The 19,984-nt window shown below is 36.7% G+C and overlaps 1 long non-coding RNA gene and 1 pseudogene across 2 annotated transcripts in view; one reads left to right on the top strand and one right to left on the bottom strand.

Annotated features, from left to right (window-relative positions):
- The window catches only part of LOC109023603 (uncharacterized), a 480,000-nt gene that overhangs the window by 162,631 nt on the left and 297,385 nt on the right, over positions 1 to 19,984 (bottom strand). The window lies entirely within an intron of this gene.
- Positions 407 to 15,083, top strand: LOC101144325 (mitotic spindle assembly checkpoint protein MAD2A-like; annotated as a pseudogene).

Genomic DNA, 19,984 nt, shown 5'->3' with positions numbered 1-19,984 from the left:
ATTCTAAATAAAGTCAGTCCCCTCAGGCTTACATAGGTCTTGGCTTATGACCTACCTTTCACTTTTGACAGAACCTCTAGTCACTGTACTAGAGCTAGGGGTGGGGAACTGCTTTTCCCGATGATGGTAGCTTATGGTCTTCCTGGCTTGCCCCTTTGGAAATGGAATATTTGCCCTAGGAGTGAAATAAAATGAGGATGATTGGGGCCCCAGCATTCTTGGCCTGCAGGGCCTAGAGTTAAGCTTCCACCCTGTGGGAGTGAGGGGGTTGACAAGTGAAGGGAGATTGGTCCTCTCTTTCTCACCTAGAATAGAGACTCTGCAACATGGGATTAAAGTGAGGTGAGAAACACTGAGATCCTGCTCTCCCAATGGTGAGGTCTGGTTCTGTATCCCCAGAAGACAGATGCGGGAAGAACGAGCTTTATTTTTGGCCACTGTTGTCCAGAGTACAGTACCACAGTTGAGATGGTGGGGAGCACATCATGACTCACATGCCACAGACTCACTGTTCTTACTGAGATTTAGCAGACTTCCTTGAAAGCATGTTTCTCTTTACTGTATACCCTTAGGACAATTTTAACAATTTTTACGATTAATTCTCACCATAAAATTGTTTTGCTGAGGAAAGGTTTGCTGAGCTCCTTACCCTACCACCCTTGAAGTTTTAACTCCTCTTGAATCCATTAGCTTTATCATAATGTAGGAATAATGACATTTTACTCAGAGTATTTTTAAGAATTAAATTAAATCATATATGGTCAACATTAGCAATAATTTGCATATAATGCTCAGAAAAAATATCATTTGCTCTCTCTAGGCTATAAAGTTGGCTACAGTGGTTAACTTATGGATGTTATATGTTCAATGAACAAAGATCTGTTGCAGAATTTATATATGTATATTACATATAATTCACAAATCAACATATCATTCATTTGTATATGTATATATTATATATATTGCATTAGGTTGTTCTTGCATTACTATAAATATCTGAGACTGGATAATTTATAAAGAAAAGAGGTTTAATTGGCTCACAGTTCTAGAGACTGTACAGGCAGCATGGTGCTGGCATCTGCCTGGCTTCTAGAGTGGCCTCAGGAAACTCACAGTCATTGCGGAAGGTGAAGGGAAAGCACATACATCACATAGCCAGAGCAGGAACAAGAGAGAGGGGCAGAGGAGGTGCTGCACACTTTCCACAGCCAGATCTCATGGGAACTCTCACAAGAACAGCACCAAGGGGATGGTGCTAAACTATTCATGAAGGATTCACTCCCATGGTCCAATCACCTCTTACCTGGCTCCACCTCCAACACTGGAGATTACAATTCGACACGAGACTTGGGCAGGGACACAGATCCAAACCATATCATACAGCTATGTATATAATCAAAACTAGAAAGCAGTGGTACAGTTTTTGTTTTTAGAACCCACGTAACCTTTTCTTTCCTCCTCTCATGGATCCTAAAGAGTCAAATCAATAGGCGCTCTCTCTATATATCTATATATACTTTTTTCCTCCATATATATATTTTTTTAACTCAACATACAAATGGTGAAAAACATTGGAAGGAACTAATGCCTATTTAATATTGCTGAGGATATTAATGCCTTTAATGACTGTAAATTTAGATCTGATTGAGTTAATTCGGATTTTCCTACAATTTTACAGTCATCTAGTACAAGGGTTCTGTCCTTGTTCTTGACACAACAAAATTCAAATCATGGAAGGTTGTTTCTGAGAATGGACCCACTGAGCTATCTTTGCTTAACTCTTTTATCATCTGCCTCCTAAATGGAGTCTTTGATGTTCAATAAAACAATCTTATTGAATTTTGCTTTGCATCTTTTATGTATAAAAGTAAATTTGTTTGAAAAATATGACAATAGTGATTTTTAAAAAATTTGATACCTTCTTACAAATACACTTCAAATGATTGGAGCTGGGTCTTTTATGTCTCAGTGTGCCATCAAAGTATCAACATTGTATGTGGATGTAAAGTATCAACATAGCATAGCTTTCTGGTAAAAAGAGAAAAATTCCCAACCGAACACCATCCAACTATACCGGTACCAACAAGTCATCCAAAAAGAAGGCCCAAATCCTTGTATCTATCACTGATTACATGAATCTGTTCTTATAGTATTACAGCAGAAAGTCTGGTCAAGAATAGAAGAAATGACACAGAAACAAGAAAATAAACATTGATAAGGTGCTGGTTAGAGGAAGCAAAATACCAATATACAAGATGAAATTATCCTTACAGGCACAGATATTTTCACATCATTCTGTCAGAAAAATAAGAGCACATGCTTCAGCTGAGTCTTTGGAGGATCCAGAGAGAAATACTGATGCAAAGAACAAACCACGTATACATAATACTCCTTCAAAACTGATGCAGATCACGTTTAAACACCAATGGGTAAAAATGTCATGTCATTCATATGAAGCTCTTATATTGTTTGCATTGTACTTTTTTGTGAGCCTTGTCATGTTCTCAAATAAGGTAGCCTTTTCAGGAAGACCAGATATATCTTGCATAGCAACAAGAGCTAATGTTGCCAAACTCACTTGAAAGTTGATGTGCAAGTGAAGAACAGGTGTGCCTGTTCCTTTACTCCAAAAATAAAGATAAGTAATGCTTCTAGCTTGTCAGCATTTAAATTTGACTAGAAGAATTGTTTTATTCTTCATATATAAAGAGACATGTAATTGATAGTTACATACACATATGGTTATAGTCACATATATGATACTGTTTAATATTTATGATATTGCTTTATATACATGATATACATATATAATATACATGATATATGTGATGAGAAGAGAGTTACTTAAGAAAACACTCAGATGGTATTGTATTGCTTATAATACAATGGATAAATGCTTGAGGTAATGGATATCCCATTTACCCTGATATGATTATTACACGTTGCATGCCTGTATCAAAATATCTAATGTAATCCATAAATATATACACCTACTATGTACCCACAAAAATTAGAAAGAAAACACTCAGAAAATTATGTTCAGGTTATTCTTAATGATGGATTCTTTTCTTCTTCCCACTGATCATACTTAAAAATTAGAGCAATTACGTTAGAAGGATAGCAAAACTAAGAAACTATGGAAAATATTAACTGGAAAGAAAACTAAAGACAAAACTAGACACAGATTTTTAAGTGTGTTTTACATCTTGAACAAGTTCTAATCTTTTCATTTACAAACGAAAGTGACTCAGGACAACTTACAGCAATATAGTTTAAATTTAACATTTAATATTTGTGGATACTCATGTGTAGCATGTTATGTTTGTGGTCTGCATGTGTCTGAATTTTGTGTGTTATGAATATGTGTGAGTGTATGTTTTATGTGATGTGTGTGAGTGTGAGAGTGTGCATTAAATTTTTTTTTAAATTTTTTTCCAGGAATGTCTCCTGAGCATGAACTGATGTTTTATCAGATGGGTGTCAGTATGTACAGTGATTCTAAGGGGTCACCTACCATCCTGCTATATGAACCAAATGGGCTTCACTGGGAAGGTAGTGCCACAGCCATGATCCCCTTACCATGGAGGGGGCCCCATGGAGGACTGAAATTCTCTTTTCCCATAAGATCTTCAGAATAACTATAGGGCTTTGAGTTTGGAACCAAGAGAATAAAATTAAACAGCTTCTTACAGATGACTTGAGAAATGAATCTCCACTTTGTTTCCTTAGCTTTGCACAGCTGTTATGGAAGAAGGTATTTCTTAGGAAGAAAGTGGCTGTTCATTACAAAACAACCTATCTAGACAGCTCTGTGTACCTGGAAAAACAGTCTCAATGGAAGCAAGTTTCCTAGTTTTAGTGACTTTTTCTGCTGGTGGCTACATTCACCGAAAGTGAACATAATATTTGCTCTTGTTTAACTTTGGCTACAGGACACTAAGGAGTTCCTTTTTATCAACACTGAGATTAACTGTCTCTCCAGGAAGAGAGAAACCAAGTTACTCATGATTTGGTCATGTCAACTTTTTTGACTTTCTGGCCAGGTTCTGCGCATGTTAAATTTTCAGTCTCAGACTGGGACCAGCAGATTTTCTCCCCCAGGCCCCTAGGGCTGTGCTTGATAATGACTCTGCAATTTGTCTCATGCTTCCCAGAGATAGGAGCATTTTTCCCCCCACTGTTCCATGCTATTTACAAAGCACAGGTATTATGATTTATTTCCTTCTTCAATATTTATCAATATTAATGAGTATCGTGTGCAGTTATTGGATGAGGCACTTATTTAAGTGGAAAGAGATTAAAAGTGGTGCTGTTATTTGGTATCAAGGTGGTTTAGGCCTTGAGGAGAAAGCTACCTGCTTCGATTAGCCTAATGAGACAACTTAATGAGAAAGTGATCTGCTTCAGCTATATTCTTATCAATACAAACAAATGGCATAGTTAGGATATTTAGCTATATTCTTATCAACACAAAGAAATGGGATAGTTGAGACATTTGTATGTAGCTATTTTCAGTATACATACATATTTATTTTGCTTTAAGTTCTGGGATACATGTGCAGAATGTGCAGGTTTGTTACATGGGTATACATATGCCATGGTGGTTTGCTGCACCTGTCAACCCGTCATCTGTGTTTTAAGCTCTGCATCCATTAGGCATTTGTCCTCATGCTCTGCCTCCCCTGGCCCGCCCCCCCCCACCCCCGACAGTCCCTGGGTGTGTGATGTTCCCCTCTCTGTGTCTCTGTGTTCTCATTGTTCAGCTCCCACTTATGAGTGAGAAGCGGCAGTGTTTGGTTTTCTGTTCCTGTGTTAGTTTGTTCAGTATACATTTTTATTATTAAAATTAGTTGTACTGTGAAAATAAATACTTATAATGAATTAAATACTATAAAAGTACATTGTCCAATCTGGTAGCCAGTAGTCACATGTCACTACTGAGCACTTGAAATGTGGCTGGTCCACACTGATTGACTATAAACTACACAATGGAGTTAATCATTTTATATTGATTACACAGATAATTTTGATGTAAGTTAAACAACATACATTTAAGTTAAATTTCACCTGTTTCTTTTTTAAAATGCAACTACTAAAAATTTAGAATCACATGTGGTTCTCACATTTTGATTTGTATTGAAATGGTTTAGAAGGATGCAATAAATAAAATCAATAAAATTAAAAAGTGTAAACATAAAAAGTTCTATTTTATCATCTCCTCCCAACCCCAATGTCTCCCCTGAGAACTGAGATTTCTTCTGCATTTAAAACTCCGCACACATATGTACATAAACTATGAAATATATATAAAGCTTTGCAATTTGCCTTTTACTTTTAAAAATATATAATGGAGGTTTTTTCATAAAATCTACTTTTTCAAATTTGCTCTTTTCATTTACATGTGCAAGGAAACCAGCAGGCCTGAGGAAGAGTGCATTTAGTGCCTTGGGGGCATCTTCCCAGATGGCCCTGGCCCTGGCAGTGGATCCTGCACTGTGTCTACTGCTGTACTCCCAGGGGTTTCAGTCACCTAGCCTGGTCCCACATTTATCTTCCCCTGTTCCCAGCCTAAGGCACCCAGCTCCTCCATCACCTTTCCTTCCAGAGCAGCCTCCTCTATGAGACCCCCTAGAATCTCAGGCTGTGTGTGGAGGACTCAGGTTCCTGGTGAATCCTTCTACACTGCCTCTGAGAACAAGCCCAGAAAGCTTTTGTATTTAAGGTCTCTACCAGGCCAGATACAGTGGCTCATGCCCGTAATCTCTGCACTTTGGGAGACTGAGGTCAGAGGGTCACTTGAGCTCAGCAGTTTGAGACCAGCCTGAGCAATACAAAGAAACCCTGTATCTACAAAAAATAAAATGAAATAAAATAAAATAAAATAGCCGGGCATGGTAGCATGCACCTGTAGACCCAGCTACTCAGGACATTGAAATGGGAAGATTGCTTGAGTCAGGGAAGTTGAGGCTGCAGTGAGCTGTGATTGTGCCACTGCCCTCCAGCCTAGGCAACAGAGACCCTCTATTAAAAAATAAAATAAAATGAAATAAAATAAAACATAAAAGTGTAACTCTCAGTGCCCCTGGAGTAACAAAGTTTAAGTAAACTTAGAGAAGCCACTGGAAGAGTGGTTCCAAGTGTCAAAAGTATAGTCAATTACTACATCAGTTAATCATATAAATGCCTCCCTATTAAGAGAATTTGTATCTAAATATTTAATGAGACTGCTAAAAAGAGACTTTAAGCTCTGAAGCATCAGATGGAAATGAGGGTAATATGAAGGGGTTTTACTGAAAATTACCAAAAATAGCAGGATGCTTGGTTCCCAGTATTTTAGAGCCAGATTAGCGCTGCCAAGGCAGGAAGATTGGATGATTCCTCTTTGAGGAATTAGGTATTATTTTTTTAACATGTAAGCAGAGGGTCTACTTAAAGTCAAGAATAGGCTACCCTGTGAGCCCTGAGGAGTGAACAACCTACCACATCCTTGATGTTTAATTCAGGATTGAACACGTCAAATCGTAAGGTGATTCCAGGGTGATGCTCGATTTTGATAATTGAAAAATCAGGGTTCCTTAAAAAGATAAGCTACCTCATTTTATGACAACACTACTTTTGTTATAGGCTTGTCCTCTCGGGAAGTTTCCTATCAAGGAACTCTTCTTCCTTGCCTCTGACAGCAGTGGAGACTGAAGCCTGTGCTTGTCCAACTCCCATTGTCTAATCAAATGCAGGTTTTTCCTTTGGATTAACCACATTGAGAGTGTTTGCTTTGGTCCCCAAGGCAAATATTCAAGGACATTAAGTAATAAAACTTAATATAGGAACAATTAAAATATGGAATTTATGAAATATTAGAAACCAAGTTGAATGTTTATTGTCACAAATGTTAATAAAAAGTTAATTGTGCCCTTTAGCAATTAATTTATGCACAATTATCTCAAACTGTTACTGGGCCTTCTGAACTAATTATAATTATATCGAGGTATTAAAAGAAAATGCCCAAGTATCTACAAAATAGCTTCATAAAAATCTGTGTGCTTAGCTTGATGTGGAAGCCCTTAGCTAAGTAAGTATTATTAAATGAGTTAAGACTATACCCCAATTACTCTATAGGAGTTGATTATTTAAAATTAGTATGCTGTGGTTGGGTACATTTAAAAAGCTTTAAAAGCAGTGCAAAGCATTCTAAACAATTATTGCCTATTGTACCTTTTATTTAAGCACAAACTCAGTCTTGTATGTTGTAGCTCCTATGTTCTGTTTAATAGATGCTAAATTAATGCACTGGAATAATGTAGAAATATGCAGTACTATCTTCATAGCTGCATTTTTTTTAGGCTTCAAAGTTAAATAAAAATTAGGCAGCGGTTTTCAATTGGATTCATTATAATACTATATTATTCATGGAGAACCTATCAGGTGTCATGTATTTTACACGTAACAAAGGACAACTCTTGGCTCTGACATCATGCTAGGCTCTGTTCCAAGCACCATTATATATACATATGTATAGAGCCTATTTTAGTAGTAGTTCCATTTGCCTTATTCTCTCTCTCCCTGTTCCCCTTCCTTTCTCTTTCAATCTCTCTCTTCACGTACACACATGCTTTATTTTCCGAGTCATTTGGCCATTTATAGAGCAAGTTGCAGCTATGGCACCCTTTTATCTGTGAGTACTTCAGTATGCGCTTCCTAAGTTCAAACATATTCTCTTAAATAAACACATTTATTAAAGGAGGAAATTTAATGTTGACGTAATATAATTTAGTTCTCCGTCTATAATCAAATTTCACCAGTTTCCAAAAAAATGTCCTCTATGACTATTTTTGTTCTCAGCCTAACATCTAATTCAGGCTCTTGCTTTCCATTTAGTTGGCATGTCTATTATCTTTCAAATCTGCAACAATTGCTCAGCTGTTCTTTTTCATGACTTTGAAATCTGGAGGTTTAACAAGCCAGTTATTTAAATGTGTTTGATGTTTTCCTCATGATGGGATTCATGTTATGCATTCTAGGCAGGAACACCACAGCAGTGATGCTGTGTTTTTTCTCAGTGGATTCTATGAGCAGGGAATGATGTCAATTTGCTTCATTATTGGTGATGTTAACTTTGACCATCTAGTTAAGGTGGTATCCACCAGGTATCTCCATAATATAGCTACTCTTTTCTGTAATTAATAAACATTTTGAGACTATGAAAATACCCCATTCCCCAAACTAATACTTAGATAAATAAACATAATGTGTTAGCAAACTAGGACAATTTTGTGAAATAGATGATATGTGATAATTAATTGATGGAGAAAGCAAACTTACTCAAAGCTAATATTTAAGACATCTATGTACAAATAAACATGCATAATGCATTATAACAATATACAGCGGTGTTACATGCAAATATAAGCCATTTTCCAATTCATTTAGGAATTTTGGCAAGTCAGGATTGTACAATTTAATTACATTTTTAGCCTTCAGATGGGCTAAGAAAATTAAGACCAGGAAAAACAGACAGAGGGAGGAGAACAGTTTTCTCCTCAGAGTCTAAATCTAACAAATCTGAGAGAAGGAATAACCAATGTCCCTTAGTTTTAAATCCTTCTATCTTCTGCTCGATTATTTTTATTGGTTTGTGTGTTTGTATATTTAAATTAAGTTATAGAACAAAATATTTCCCAACATATTCTGCTTTTTAAATGGTCATGCAGTGTCTAGACAAATAATCAGGTCACTTTTAGAACATAAAGGGATATTAAAGATCATTTCATCAACCTTAGAGATGAGAAAAGTTGAAACCGAGATAAATCTGAGTAAGTTAGTTGCAGAGTACTAGGAACTAGAATTCTGATTCTTGACTCCTCCATCTGATGTATTAACCATGAGATAACCTTATTTCTTGAAGACATGCTGCTTCATTACAACTGAGGATTTAAAAAACAAAACACTGGGCTGAATTTATAGTAGTGTTTGAGTATTCCTTCAAGTACATACTTTAAATAGTATGTGTCCTTGCCTCTCTACTCTAATAGCTTCTCTACTGGGACTAAAGGGGCACAGGTGAGACTTTGTGACAGATTCTTAATGCCATTATTAATTACATTGTTTTCCCTTTCTATAGTGTATTGTCTGATGCTAGGGAAATATATACTCTTGACTGCCCAATCCTTTTAATGAAAAACTGTATCCCCTGAACCCATCATATAAAATCCTAATGAATTTCTCCAAATAGATGTAGGTCACCTCAACTTCTAATGTTATCTTCAGTTTATGAAAATCTCTAATGCAATCTGGATTATTTAAAAAATATCATTTGGCTACAGAGCTTAATAATCCTTTTAGAGCCCAAGGTACTTGAGTCTCCTTAGGTCTCAATGGTACACACTTTCTCCTTGGAATTGTACCAGAAAATCCATTTAAAATCAATATTTTATTAGAAGCAACATTACTCTCATAATTTGCCTTACACCCAATTTGTTTGGAAAATTGAGAGCCCGTAAGAGAGGATCTGTTTGTACTTTATACGTCTTCTACTTTTCCAGTTGGATGAGACTTTTATAAATGCATGAGCACTGCTACCAATAAGGATTTGTCATTTTGACTATTTTGTCAAAGTCGTCACACATAATTTTTATTTTGAGTGAGCTTTAGATTTCCGTATACTTTTCCCCTCTTTGGCCCCACTGGCTTAATGTTTTAAACTCTAGAGTTATGATAATATATCTTCAAGTCCCATTTCTAAATCCATCAATAACATAATCCAATTCTGCAAAAGAAATTATTAGTCAATGCCTGTATATTAATCATTCAAAAGCAATAAAAATAAAATTGAGGGCAGAACACTAGTTGCCTTGAAGTATTGAATCAGCAAACTCCTATGAGAGATTTATCATCAGGATTTACAATTATTTTCCCTGATGAAATTGAGCTTTGTCTGTTAGAATTAAAGTGAAGATCACCTTTCTTGAGTCCTGTAACCATAAAAATACAGTCTTGAAGAGAATATTTGGAACAGGAACCACCTATATTTAGTATGATTTCTTTGTGCACCTTTTCCATTGGTCAATAAGATAGAACCTATTTCTTATAAATACAGTGATTGCATAGATATTAATTTATCTGAGTTTATTTCAGCCGGGGATTTTCTGATGAATGAACACACACCTTAATTAAAATAATCAATGAATTGAATAAAACCGTCTACAAACAGATGTCAAAGACTAATGATACATCACTGTACATCCTACTGTATAGAATTTCAAATAAACATTTAATATCCAAAATATACCTTCTTTTGATATACAATGTCAAATTTATAAATTACAAGTGCAGGGTCAAAATTCTTTAATTGCAAGCAATAGAAACCAAACGAGGCACAGATCAGGTGACACACACAGGAAGGCAAATTCCTATTTACATAGCTGCTCCAAGGCAGATGGTTTCGGCTTTAGGAGCATTGAGATCCAGAAGTGCCTTCATCTTTTACTGTGCATCACTGAGCTCTGCTTTTGCGTTCTTGCTTCCATTCTTGGAATTTTTCTCTGTGATAATGAGTCCCACCATCTAGGCTCATGTTTTCATTGACTCCAGAGAGTATATGGAGAGGCACTGTCTCCTAGAATCTGTCAAAAATCTCGTGAATGTTCCATTTGGTCCTGTTTGGTCACATGCTCCCCCATTAGGCTAATCACGGTAGACTCAAAGGAGACATAGCACAATGAGTTAAATCTGGGTCAGAGGCCATGCTTTTGCCAGGAGACAGAAAAAGCATTGTGATTGACATTACCACCTGAATTACATGGGATAATGAATGGGCGGCTGTGCAGTTGAAAAAGGAGTACTGGACAGAATATAATGTCCAGTAAGGTAATACTACCTTCCATATGTAACCTTTATTTTTTAAAAGAGCTGTGTAATAGTTACTACCTTGTCTGCTATTGACATTCTCAATTGTAAACAATGCATCATCCGAATGAGCCTCCCCTTGCTCAAGCAACTTGAGTGAGGCTCTTTCTCATAATTGGGCAGACCATCTAGAAGTACTGGAGGGAGGTTCTTCTTTGTACTTACATAGACGGCCCAGAACAACAGGGACCTCTCTTCCATAGAGCAGTGCTGCTCAACTGTACAATCTCTACTTTCTATTTCTTTAGAACCCCTGTTTTTAGGGTATATAAATGTGGGGAATAATAGATTTTATCCATTATCTTTTATACTCAAATCAAATTTGACAGTCAAAAGCTCAGGAATGATTGATTTAAGCTCATATTTTTTCCTTTCCCTTATTGTCCTTCTGGGCAGTTTCTATAGCTCTCTAATTTAACAAATATGAACGCCCATACGAAATCAACCAAAAAAGGTATTCTGGTTACGCTGACCACAAGAGCACTGGAATACAACTTAGGGAATCTGGATTTCTTTTCTAGGCCTATTTATTAGGAGAAAAGCTTCAGTAAGTTTTTAATAAACTCTAAGAATCTGATTTCACATCTGTGAAATGAAGAGTATATTTTATTAATATGCCTTGAGCACCTAGTATATCCCAGGCACATGGTAGAGGTGGAATACAGCCACAGGGGGGAGAAAGAGGCTAGAATGCAATGGTGCGATCATGGCTCACTGCCGTCTCAACCCCGTGGGCTCAAGCAATCCTCTTACCTCAACCTCCTGAGTAGCTGAGACTACAGGCACACGCCACCATGCCCACTTAATTTTTTTATTTTTAGTTTTTGTAGAGACGGGGTCTCACTATGCTGCCCAGGCTACTCTTGAACTTCTGAGCTCAAGTAATCCTCCTGTCTTGGTCTTCCAAAGTGTTGGGATTACAGGCATAAGCCACTGTGTCTGCCTCAGAGAAGCCTCTTTATATTTGAGCTGAGACTTTAATGATGAAATTAAGCTGGTCATGTGCAAAGGTGCTAAGTTGGGAAGAAGCTGGGCTAATTTAAGGACGATTAAGAAGGCCCATGTGTTTAAACCATAACGAATGATGCAGAGAACTGAAGAGTAGAACTCAGTTCTGGGAAGCTGACAGGGGCCATCGTGGGATGAAAATTCATTGCATAGTTTCACCAAGGTTGATAGTTTCAGGGATGGTATGATCCAATATATGGTTTTTGTTTTTTGTTTTTTGTTTTTTTTGAGACGGAGTCTCACTCTGTCGCCCAGGCTGGAGTGCAGTGGCGCTATCTCGGTTCACTGCAAGCTCCGCCTGCTGGGTTCATGCCATTCCCCGGCCTCAGCCTCCTGGGTAGCTGGGACTACAGGCGCCCGCCACCACGGCCGGCTTTTAAATTTTTTTTTATTTTTAGTAGAGACGGGGTTTCACAGTGTTAGCTAGGATGGTCTCGATCTGACCTCGTGATCCGCCCACCTCGGCCTCCCAAAGTGCTGGGATTACAGGCGTGAGCCACCGCGCATGGCTCAATACATGCTTTTAAAACAACTTTAGCAATTGCTTCTCTGCAGGGGTTGGCCAGGGAGAAATGGTGAGTTCAGTCAATGGGTTGTGGTAACTGCTAATTAGGGTAAGATGTGTCGGTAGCTTGAAACAGCTTTAGAATAAAGATGGTGATAAGTGGTTATATTTAGATTTTATTATTTCCAGGGTTTTGTTCCTGAGCACCTGGGTGTATGATGGTTATATTAAATTATAGGAGGAAGACTGGAGGATGAGCAATTGGGGCTGGGCCTTCTTGATATAAGATACCATAATTACATGACTGACTTTGAATTTATAATGAGCCTTGGGCAAATAAAGGTAGAATTACCTCTGTTCTGTCTCTCCCTGATCATTCAGGAAACAACAAAGTAGAACAAACATTCAAGAGCTCAATGCTTTTCAACACTCGAGCCCAATCGTATGGTAGATTTTTGACAACAAATATGCAAATGTCAGATATCCTTTTTGGCTTGCTGCCAGATTTTTTTTACCCCCTTCTATAATTTCTCCTGTTTCTAAATTTGTAGGCAGACATGAATTTGACAGTTGCTATAGAGATGGGAAAATTATAAGATATGATGAACTTCTCAGTGACTAGCTTTATCTTTGAAATGCATTTTCTCTACATTCTTGCCTCCTAATTAATTACAACTTTGAACATTTAGGTAACAGATAAATTGACAGAAAGCTTTTCCCCCTCTGGCTGAAATGATCATAATATAATGAATAGTTCTTCAAATCATGCAACCCCAAACTGTGATAAGTAGAAGTGTGCTTTTCACAGCAAAAAAGGCAAAGTACTTCAAAATACCCTCGACAGTACTGAGATTGTAACAGTTGTATGATCCTGACGAAGATAGCTAATAGTAAAGATTTCTGTTGGGTAGAAAACATATAAAAGTATCTTTAAAAAGTTAATAGAATTCAGTGTTCAAGGTAGCTTATAACTGATAACCTTAAACAATGTTTACTTGCATGCTGTTGTTTGCCATTAGGTTCTTATAACCAGAAAATTCAGGTATGGGTGAGAAAGGGGGAGAAGAGTTCTCTGAACTATTAAAATGTGTAAGTACACGTATCATTTTATATATATCTGTTAACATCTAGGTTCCAGAAAGGAACACATGAAAGCGAGTGTTGGGGGATGATTAGCAAAGAGGAAAACAGACCCTGCCACTCAATTTCTTCCCCTTTGAGAATTTATTCTGCAGAACAAAATAGGATCAAGGTTTCCAGGGACTGTAAGCAATACCTTGGCAACAAGGTGGACTCTGCACTGTGGATCCAAATAATGTCAATTGCAACACCAAATTAAGGCAGTGGGACTGGGCTGAGATTGATGACACACCAGCATTGCTGGATGTTACCCGTTTCTGTACTGTGAGCCTAAGGAGCGCAAAACCGTCTCACACCAATTTCATTCCCATGTCCTGGCTTGCTGTTCAAGCAAGACATGGTTGCATGGGTTTGACATTCTAAATTTATTTTTTGAAATATTTCTTTGTGTCCTTTGTCCTATTTTCTATCTTTTTAAAAATTGAAGAACCCTTTATAATTTCAGAATATTAATCATTTGTGTAGCATAAGTTATAAATATCTTTCCTGGCTTTGCACACATTATGTAATTTTATGGTCTTTTAAATATATAGATAATTTAGTCTGTATCAAGTCAAAACACACTCTTCTCCTTCATGGACATATTTAGGGACTTATTTAGGAAGCCTACCACCAATCCAAGATTCCAAAAGTATTTACCTGATTTCAGTCTAGGCCAGTTTTTTTCTTTTTTTGTAGCATAATAACTATTGTTATTTTATCATTCCATGATTGACTGTAATGCAAGGTGAGAAATAAAATTCAAATTTAATAATTGTTAAAAAATTATTAACCTGGTAATTTTTGAAACAATTGGTCAAGAGCTGCAGTGGGACCTGTGAACATTGTCTGCCAGGTAAAGGCATGTATCTTGGTCCATGGGCCTGCCCATGCACTAAAGCTTTCCTGGGAGAAGGATATCACCTTGTGCAGGAGTGCCAAAATCGTGGTCAAGTTCTTCTCATTTGGCATCAACAGCATTTTATTTCAGCATGGCATATATCCATCTGGAACATTTACTCCAGTGTGGAAATATGTGCTCACCTTGCTTGTAACCACTAATCTTGAGCTCATGAAACACCTAAATAACATGGTGGAACAACTAAAGCATAGGCTATACAAACGTTCAGGTCAGAAACTGACTGGAGTCATCTCAACAATTGAAAGTGATGAGGTCCTTCAAAGATGGCAGTTTGACTCTAAGTGTGATAAGACTGCAAAAGATCATCTTGGGCCCAGAGAATAGTTGCAGAAAACTATCCAGGATGAAATCTGTTTAGTAATCAGATCACAGCTACAGTGACATTTCTGCCACTGTTGGAAGTTTGTTCTTTTAATCTACTGATTTATAGAGATTTCGTTGTACTTGAAAAATGGGAAGAGGAATGACCTTTTTCTTTTGATCTACTGATTTATACAAAGATTTGGTTGTACCTGAAAAAATGGGAAGAGGAGTGACCAATTCTGAGGAAGTCTGTCTTTCTGCATTTACCATCTAGTCCACAAAGTAAATAGCATGGTGGCTTACAAAGTTCCTGTCAATGACTGAGGATGAGATGAAGAAAATAATATATCTGTAATTTTCAAATGATTTTCCTGAAACCAACTCAACCATAGTTGATGTCATATTTCACTGGTTAATTTTTAGATGGGAAAAACCAACATTGTACTTTACTAAACTGTGTGTAATTGTTCTGTTCTTTGGTACTTGTTTGACCTACCTTGGAGTTAATGTAATGAATTGATTGCACATTGTTGAAAAAGAACCGGTAGATTTTTGTGAGCATTGTAATGTTACTTCCTTTGCTGACGGTAACTGTAGATGAAAAAACTTTTGCTATAAAGCTAAATCTTTTCGTAAATCAGACATTTTTACTAAGTAGCTTTACTCCGTACAGGTAGAGCAATATATAAATATAAAATACAACAACAGAAGTCTGAATACTCAGAATCTTTGTTCAGATCCTAAAACTAATAATTCACAAGCTGTGAAATGTTCTGGGTAGGTAATTTTGTCATGTATTTCATTGTATAGTTTCCATGTTGAATAAATTTTCAATTATTAGATTTTTATTTGTGTAACTTGAATCTATGAAGCAGTGGATTATTTATACCATTTAATTTCTTGTGATACAGAACTCTTAACATTTTTGTGTGTTTGTGTGTTTTATAAAATTAAGCTTTAAGTAAAAATGAGGAAATGAAGTTAAAGTTTCTGTATGTTTAAAAAAACAGTTTTTAAACAAAACTGGTTAACCATATGAGACCAGGGACTTTATGTCTCAAGACCTGATGCAATGTGTAGCACATGGTGGACTCTAAACACTAACTCAAAGAATGAATGAAAAATAGCACATCTAGCACCTAATGGCTCCCAGTGGTATACAGGAGTCACAGACTTGCAGGTTGATAGTAATCTGATAACTATTCGGTTACAGAAGGAATTCTGAGAGATCTATAGTATTTAGTAAAAAAAAAAAAAAAAAAAAAAGAAACCTTAAAAATATAGGATCTAGATACTATATGGATTTTAAAGGCCTTTTAAAAATAAAAACACATGTCACATTTATTCTAAACAAATAGCACAACATGGAAAGCGGAAAAGCTGAGTGAGACATTCAGGTTGAAATTCTAATCTTCTAATCTCTTGTTTTATAATCTGAATTTAGTTACTGATCTTCTAGACTTTTTTTTTTCCATCTTTAATGTGGGAATAAAATGCTTTTTCAGGAAAGTCCTGGGAACTACACGTTAACATATACAAAGCACTTAATGCAGTGTCTATTAGAATAGATCTTGTATTAATTCTAATGGTACTTTTTCCAAAGCTTTTCTCTCTAAGCATTCTTCTAGGGTTCTGGGAATTTGAGAGTGCTGTCATTATGTGACAGCATGTAAATTTCAAAACTTGTGTTCCTTATATAAACTTTAATATGTGGGTCATTTTAAACTATCAGTGTATTACTCTCTCATCTACCATTATAGACCAAGTGTAGAATTAGGTTGAATTAAATACAGACTACAAAGTTTCAGGTGCTTTGCAATTAAATATGTTGTTTTGCAAATTACTCTATCACTAATGAAGTTGTGAGGAATCCTGGGCAACACCACACTGCTACAGGCAGATATGTCTGATGCTCCAATTAAACAAATGCATATTTTCTACAATATGTGGACAGTTAGCAATGTTTAAATATGGCTTTTGAATTGCCCCTTTTCAATGAGGCAGTTATATGTTCACATGTTCACATAAACTAAGATGTTCACGTGATACTCTGTTGCCCAGGGAAAATGCTAAGTTAATTGCTAAATGATCTGAAGTATAACAAAAATCAAAAGAAACTAATTGTGTGCCTACTGGATAGTTGTGATACAGTCACTGTTGATAACATGTGCCAAAGAAATAAATTACACACTAAAGCGATTTCTCTTGTTCTTCTCCATAGACAGATGGACCAGTTGATATTACCCTATAAAAAGCATATTGCGATTAGGAACGAACAATATTCTTACATCCTTTTTCTAAAAGGCTCAACGTGGTTCTTTTTACATAAAATAAAAATCTCTAACAAATTAATGAAATAGAGAAAAGAAAAGAATATCATCAGGATTAAAAAAAAATACTGACAATTTCTGTCACTCTTCCTGCTGTAGATGTCAACTGTTAAACTTTCAAAAGGAAACTTGACAAGATTAAATGCTACCAGAAATAACTTAGACAAACCAATCTAGGCTTCTGCATATTTTACAAAAACATCCACTCCCAAGCAAAACGTTGAGCCAATCTAGTTTTCATCTTCTGCTGCATTTCCTTCCTTTCAGCTATGTCTGCTTTCCTTACAAATGCTTACAACTCACTTCTGTAGGTAAAAAAAGGTAATTTGTTCTACTTTGATTTAAATTAACTTTTCCACTGAAACCTGCACGTGTTTGCATTTTTTTGAGATTAACAAATTAAGATCTTAATAAAAGCTACCATCCCAAATGGTGGAATGCTGGCATTGAAAAAATATTTACAAACATTTTTGTTATTCTTTATTTTCTTTAGATATAATTTGAAATAGTGGAGAATTTAAAAGTATACTCAATTTTATACGAAATATATTAACATATTTACTCATTAGTCAGCATGATTGTTTTTATAACCCTTATGATATTAATATCATATGTTAAACTAGTACATGATATTTGTCAATCTGTTTTTCATGCACATATGATATTAATGTTTTAAGGGTCATCAAAAAATAGTCAAAATTTCTTTTTTTCACATTCTACTACCTATTTAATTGAGATTATTTGGTCCCATGTTAAAGTATCAGGTTTCTCCAACTGGATTATCTGCAGGTAATTATTGCACATAACTGGAAGAACACTTAAATAAAGAACCCTACAGGTGAATAGTATTCATAGCATGAGATCATATAGTAGTATCTTTGTATTAGCTTAAGACTAATGTTTATGTATAAACTTTCAAAAAGTGAATTTGACCTTTCATTTTTATGTCTTTATCTCCTACCACATTTCACACAATGTCTCGCACATAATAGGACGGCCATTTGTGTTGAATGGATGAATGAGTGAATTAAGAAAACACAGTAAGCCCCAGCCACTTTCACAATCTTTGGTCTAAGCTAACCAATATGACCCATTCTCTTATTCTGTACTGTATCATTTGGTAACTAGATATTTGCCAGTACAGGAAATCAACTTCAAGTGCCAATAGGCAATTTCATGTACTTTTATTCAGAAAAACAATATAGAAACTATGTTTCTTTAATTAATATACTGTAATTTTAGCTAAAATCGTTATAACATGTTTTTAACGTTCATTCTATTTTTTTTCTTGAGCCTAACCATACAAACCTAAAACCAAACTTTTAAAAAGTGGGACTTTCTTTGTTTCAACAATATGGTGGAAACTGAGCTGTAATTAAGTGAACTTTCTTCCCCATTTAAAGAAAGTCAGTAAAATAAACAAAACTATTAATAATTGACATTAAAATGTACTTGTCTAGATGAGTGTATACACACACACACACACACACACACACACACACACACACACACACAGGCACTGCCATAAAAGTTACTTTTGAGGAAAGGATTCTCAGCAAATATATTAAACTACATTTCAGCTGAGTTCTTATTTCCTTTGTGGTTTTACCATGAGCCATGTAAGAATTCTGATCAAGGTGCTTGGTGACATGGTGCTGAATCCCGAAGCCCCAGCACAAGGTTGGTAAGACTTTCTAGTGCCCAAATACAGACAGTGGCTTATGGTCTCTATTATCTGAGTTACACGGGAGTCCAGAAGAGCTGCCTTTGTTGATATCTCTGGTCTCAGCTGCCTTCTCTACTGCTTTTTCTTCATGCTGTGATGAGCACTGTGTGTCTTACCACCGCCCAACAAGCCCCGGTATGTGATGTTCCCTTCCCTGTGTCCATGTGTTCTCATTGTTCAACTCCCACTCAGGAGTGAGAACATGCCATGTTTGGTTTTCTGTTCTTGTGTTAGTTTGCTGAGAATGATGGTTTCCAGCGTTATCCATGTCCCTGCAAAGGACACGAACTGTTCACAATAGCAAAGACTTGGAACGAACCCAAATGCCCATCAATGATAGAGTGGATAAAGAAAATGTGGCACATATACACCGTGGAATACTACGCGGCCACGGATTTTTCACAAGGGTGCCGAGGCCTCTGTGGAGGGCTCTCTCATTCTTCTCACGGGTAAAGATACTGCACCCGAAGTCACCCAGCACCGAGTCCATGGCGACGGTCAAAGAGGATCTGAACCCAGAAGTGCCAGAGAGAAACTGGAGAGTGTAGTTTTGCTTCAAGAAATAAAAGGTACCAAATTCAGCCACAAAAAGGACCTATTTCCTCTACAGAAGCAACCACACTTCTGGAGATGACTGTGAATTGAAATCCGTCCCTGGGAAAACCTAGGAGCCATGTGTTGAAGATCACAGGGACACATGATAGACACATCTTGGGTCACCAAGTCAACACTAAAGAGGGGCAGCACCGTCCAGAAGCACTTGGTTCAAACTAACTCTGGGGAAAAAATCAGTGAAATTGTGAGATATTGCCAATTCTGACTGATTTCCCTCACATTCTTGCAGTGGAAATCTAGGTCGGTGATTGATATTTTCACCAAGGTCCTTCAGGCCACTGCCCCAGCCACCTGGACTGACAAATACAAATGAGAAATGGAACCTATAAAAGAAAAAGAGATTTCTGGGAACTTTGCAGCCGGGATCCAGCTTCTAAGCTGTGGATGGAAACTTTCAATCAGAAGAAGGAGGTGCCTCATCCAGGGACCTAGGCACAGAGAGTTCCTTACTGCAGTGCCCCCCCACAAATCTGCCCTGACATGGTCGTATGTGGATAATGGTGATAGCATGGCACTGCTTTGATTCACTACAGTCTTTGTAAGACCAGGTAGGA

This window comes from Gorilla gorilla, chromosome 18 (assembly GCF_029281585.2).
Source record: "Gorilla gorilla gorilla isolate KB3781 chromosome 18, NHGRI_mGorGor1-v2.1_pri, whole genome shotgun sequence".
Classification (NCBI taxonomy): Eukaryota; Metazoa; Chordata; class Mammalia; order Primates; family Hominidae; genus Gorilla; species Gorilla gorilla.
This window is presented reverse-complemented; position numbering and strand designations above follow the sequence as displayed.